The following is a 6,000-nucleotide window of genomic DNA, read 5'->3' as shown; positions in this document are numbered from 1 at the left end:
TATGCTAAGCAATTAATCTGAGAAACTGAATTATATGATGATGAATGTGGCCTAAGGATTGAAGAAAGACCCAATAATGACTTGTGATGTGTAGAGCATATAGACTTGCTTGCTGGAAGTGAAAAGGATTTAGAAGATTTACTAATGAAAATCAAAGATCAAAGCCTTCAGTATGGATTGTATCTCAATGTAAAGAGAACAAAGGTCCTCACAACTGGACCAATAAATAACATCATGATAAATGGAGAAAAGATTGAAGTTGTCAATGACTTCGTTTTGCTTGGATCCACAATCAACATTCATGGAAGCAGCAGTCAGTAAATCAACCAACGTAATACAGCAGATAAATCTTCTGCACAAGAAAATTTCTTTAAAATTTTCAAGAGCAAAGCTATCAGGACTAAGGTCTGCCTGATTCAAACCATGGTATTTTCAATTACCTTACATTCATATGAAAGTTGAACAGTGAATAACGAAGGCCTTAGAAGAATTGATGCCATTAAATTATGGTGTTGAAGAAGAGTAGTAAAATCACCATGGATTTCCAGAAGAACAAACAAGTCTGTGAGGGAAGAAGTAAGCCAATATGCTCCTTAGAAGGCAGCATGGTGAGACTTTATCTCTCATACTTTGGACATGGTATTATGAGGGACCAGTCCCTACTTATTAAAGTGAAGGGTCAACAACAAGAGGAAAAGCCCCAAGGAGATGGATTGACCTAATGGCAGCAGCAATGGGCTCAAAGATACTAGCAATTCTGAGGATGGTGCTGACCAGGCTGTTATGTATAAGGTTCTCCTGTGCATATGAGTAGAAACTGACTGGATGGCTCCTAACAGCAACAAGAAAAGCACAGCACAGGGTATGAAAATGAAATATTCATTATGTTTTAAATGTTTCTGTTGCATGCATTTTCAATACATACTGGTAGTATAGTCATAGGACTGGCATCTACTTAGAAAACTCAATTTTCCAAACTTCACATAGATATTGATCTACTTGGTTTACAATTTCTTCACTAGTATGACTTTTTAAGCAAGGAAATACTATAAAAATCGCTTAGTAGGTGTTCCATCCATCAGAGAGTCGTATCTTAAAAAGGTACTTTGTTGAGCTGTATAAAAAAGATGTGGAATAGAATCTACAGACAGACCGAAATATTGAGCTGTACCTACCGTCACTGAAAACAGCTGACTGAGCTTGATCATTGATTAAATTTAATAATTCTTCATACATCGTTTTAGACATATATGTATGAGGGGTTGCCTTTTCCTACGTTACCATATCTTGATATGGGAATTGCTACAACTGCATCAAACTAAGAAACAAGATCAAAGAAGCACTCACAATTCACATTTTGTGAGGACCCAAAAACTTCACTGCTTCCTGGAAAAGATAGACCATGTTCAGCAACTGTTAGAATAGCAGCATGCTACAAACAGCTTTCCAATACTGACATTATTCACTATTATTATTATTAACTACTTTTATTATTATCACAGTGAAGAATAAGGAGCTCTGATAGCATAATGGATTCCAAGCTGGGCTGCTAACCACATGGTCAGAAGTTCAAATCTACCATCTGTTCAGAAGGATGAAAACAAAATTTTATGCTCCCATCAAGCTTTACAGCCTCTGAAACCCTGTACAGACAGGGTCACTATGAGTTGGAACTGACTCAGAGGCACTCAACCACCACCACTACCATAGTGAAGAATGGATCCCAACCAAATTAAAACAAATTCTGTTATACTCATATTTCTATTAGCAATTTCAGCACTAGCAGATATAAGTGTAGCACTGTGGATCAGCACTGGACTGTGAACCACAAGGTCAGCAGTTCAAAACCACCAGCTGCTCCTTGGAAACCCTATACAGGGTCACTATGAGTCAAAACCAACTCAATAGCACTTAATAACAACAGCAACATCAGTCAATGGAAGGAGTCCTGATGTGGTGGTGTGGGTTAATGTGCTGAACTGCAAGGTCGGTTTGAACTGCAAGTTTGGAGGTTTAAATTCACTGGCCACTCCTTGGAAACCCTTACAGGGTTGTTATGTGTCGGAAGTGACTTGATGGCACTTAACAACAATTATCAGGGGAAGACTAAGATGTTGTTGCTTTTGTTAAGTGCCATGGATTTGGTTTGGACTCACAGAGGCCATGTATAAGGATTCTAAGGCTTTGAGTCTTTTGTAGGAGCAGAAAATCTCATCTTTCTACCGCAGAGCAGTTGGTGGGTTTGAACTGCCGACCTTGTGGTTTGCAGTGCCTATAGAAGCAGCTAACAACAGTCAATGGAAGACGTCTCTTCTGATTCACCCTGCTTTAAAATGAAGTTAATTCTGGGATTATCTTTAAGGATTCATCCTTTTATCTTTTGTAAAATTTGGTTGTTTTTGTCTCATTTTAATTAGATATAAAATTATGTCATTTTAAAATTTTGGTCCTACTTTAGCAAATGAAAAATAAATACTTGTTTATAAAACAAGTTCAATTTATTAAATATAATTTATTATATTCAAATATGGATGTTTCCACACAAAAATAATCATTAAAAACTAGTAAGTAAAAAAACTGGTTTAGAACATATCATTTTGTTCTCCAGATTTTAGATTGTTGTTGTTGTTGTTAAGTGCCGTCGAGTCAGTTCTGACCCATAGCGACCCTGTACAGGGTTTTTGAGGGATTTTAGATAGTCAAAAGAAATAGTACTTGCAAGGCAATTGGATATAATTTCCTTCTCTTGTTTCACGATGATTGTTGGTAGGCCTTCACACTGTTTCCATCATTAAATAAGACTTAAATTCTGCACACCCATTTTCCATACTTTGACCGTGTGTCTTTGCAGCTCATGGAACTAATGCTGATATCCGATGTGGGCAGACATCACAAAGAGCAGGAGACAAAGACAACGGTAGGCTCAATTTGAAGATGTGCTTTGGTTCACTTTGTTCCAAACCCGATGTGTCACAAGCTGTGTGAATATGGTACCGCTGGCACAATTTGGTGTGTGATTATACCTGACTGGCCCAAAATGAAAAGGAAAATGCAACTGTTATTATATGTAGAATTTATAAAATGTACCGTTTATTTGTGTGTGTGTGTGTGTGAAATTGTCCACTCCCAAATATGAGGATACATAATCAATGTATCAATAACATCACTTCTCATGAGAAAGTTTGTTTTGACAGACATAACAATATCAATTAACTTTTAAAAAGAAAATCAGTCTGGAGGGAAATGAGAAATAAAACGCATCCAAACAATTGTTATTATGTAATTATCTATGTCCTTGAGGAATTATTCAATTTACTTCCATGGAGATATAGAAATAGTCTGATAAAATATAAATATGATGTTCTGATAAGCACCCTTTCTTGCTTTCTTGGAAGACTAATTTAGAAACAAACTCTTTGTTGCAAAACAGAAACACACCTTGCAAAATAAATAAATACTGAATTTTGCATCCTCTTAAATGGAGTCCTGGTGTGGTGCTGTGGGCTAATGCGCCAGATTGCAAAGCCATTTGAACTGTAAGGTCAGTGATTCAAGCTCACCAGTCCTTGGAAACCTGAAACAGGGTCACTATGGGTTGGAATCAATTCTACGGCACTTAACAACAACAACAATATGCCTAATAAGGAGCCCTGGGTTTCGAGCTGGACAGTGAACTACAATGCTCCATGGGAGAAACATGAGGCTTTCTGCTCCCATAAAGATTTACATCCTCAGAAAGCCTACACAGGGTCACTATGAGTCAAAACAGACTTCATAGCACACCACCACCATAATCAATGTGCCTGATACCTCATTTAACTCTATACAGGGCCGCTAGGGGGTGGAACCAAGTTGAAGGCACTTAACAACGTTAACATAGAGGTCTAACAAGCACTGTGGCCCAGTGAATTGTTGTTGTTGTTGTGAAGTGTCATCGAGTCGGTTCCGACCCATAGCGACCCTGTACAGGGTTTCCAAGGGTGTAAATCTGTACGGGAGTAGAAAGCCTTATCTTTCTCCCGTGGAGCGGCTGGTAGTTTCGAACTGCTGACCTTAAGGTTCGCAGCCTGATGCAGTATAATATGAAACTCACTTGATGTATAAATCAAAAACTTTCATGTAGCTAAATATGAATATTATCAGTATTTGGGGACATTTCATATTAGCATAATGTTAAATGAGTACCCATATTAGTAGTACAATAAATACAAGTTAGATTGAATGATGGAATCCTGGTGTGGTGCTGTAAGATAAGCAGTGGACTGCTAACTGCAAGGTCAATGGTTCAAACCAGTCACTCTTTGGAAACCCTATATTGGGTCACTGTGAAAAGGAGGAAACTCCATGATACTTAACAACAACAGATAGAATTTATGTGCATGCCAAACATAGTTTGAATTTACAGTTATAGAATTAACTCTGTATGTAATGCTATACAGTTGTTTAAAAGTAATGTTTGAATTCATTAGAATGGTCTGCTCATTCAAGTTCCCTCATCTATGCACATCACCTGAGCCTGGAGTTCCCATTGGCCGTTTACGGACGTGTGTTTATATCATGGCGAAGAGCACAGCTGGCCCCCCTGGCTGGAGCGGCTGGATCATCAGATGTGAATGTACAAGACGGGTCTCTCAAGACACATCAGAGACCTGCCACCTACTAAGAGAATCCACCTCTGCCCAGTGACTGCTCATTTGGGATCCAGTTGCATATTGGGTGAATGGAGCAAGAATCAGACTTCATAACCCACCCCCATCTCTTGTTTCTTAGAAAGAAATAGTGTGCTCCCAGAGATCTGCAGAGCCAGGGGTTTCAAGCCCACAGAAGGAGACAGATGTCAGTGAAGGTCTTGAAGTGGTAGGGACCTCAGCTTGAAAGACCTTGTGGGTTGATGAGCATCCTTATGACCGCATTTGAGCTTTGGCGACAGCAGGCGCATTCTCATGCACTGGAGCGGATAACAATTTCATTCAACACTTCGCCTATTCCCTTCCACTGTGCTGTTTGCTTTTCCTTGTGTCCTGTCTGCTTGACATTGCAGGGTCTTTGATTTGGACAGCTGGTGATTCTGTCTGGCTGGTACTGTAAGCACATGTTTGATTAGGTCATCTGTCCCTGATTATAATGATGGCACATGCTGGGTTCTCCTTCAGCATTAATCGGATTCTTTCTTGACTCTTCATTCAACACAGCCTTTTCTGTGGTCTGTCACTTCTGTGTCTCATAGCTCCTGTGCATGCAGTAGAGAAGTCACGTGACTGCTTGCACTAGCCATGAGGAAGCTGAGGCCAGAACTGTCAGGGATGCCTTCCTATGAAGTCCCTTCACTTGGAAGATTCAAAACTAGAAACTGTGCCCTTTACACTTGACTTCGAATATTCAAGGTTTATTTTCTCCCTGAGAAGTTTAATTCTGAGCTGTATCATCTGAAGTACATTACTTGATTTTTCAGTATAATAACATAGCCTACATTGTGATATGAGGTGATACAGAGGAATATGAGTTTGTGATTAGAATGGGGAAATTGTCTCATTTTTGGCATTCTGCTTTCATTTTAAAATTTAACAAGTACTATTTAAATGGGCTGCTGAAATCCTGTGAGTATAAATTATTGACGCGATTCATTTACTTAGTTAGCTATTCATTCATTCATTGGAACAAAGCAGCTGCATTCCTAAGCTGGGTTGAGTGTGTGTAGCCTAACATTAAGGAAGATGAGTCCTTAGCAGCCATGTGCATGCATGAGGATCAAGTCCTTCCTCTTTGCTCTCATCTGTCACCCCACGATGCTTGATCCAATTTCAGTTCTCAGAGGTGTGCCAACAGCTTCCCTTCCTACAGCCCTCTGCTGCCCATGGGCTCATCCTTCTCACAGCACAAAGTAAAAATAAGTCTTCGATGTGGCCTCCAGTGTCTCTCCAAGTGTAGTCTTTCTCCTTTCCTTGTGGTCCACCAGCACAAAGTTTCTCCTCTAACTTCTAGCCAGTGTTAGAAATCAGA

Source organism: Chrysochloris asiatica, unplaced genomic scaffold (assembly GCF_000296735.1).
Source record: "Chrysochloris asiatica unplaced genomic scaffold, ChrAsi1.0 scaffold00105, whole genome shotgun sequence".
Classification (NCBI taxonomy): Eukaryota; Metazoa; Chordata; class Mammalia; order Afrosoricida; family Chrysochloridae; genus Chrysochloris; species Chrysochloris asiatica.
The sequence above is the reverse complement of the archived record's forward strand: the minus strand, read 5'-3'. Positions refer to the sequence as shown.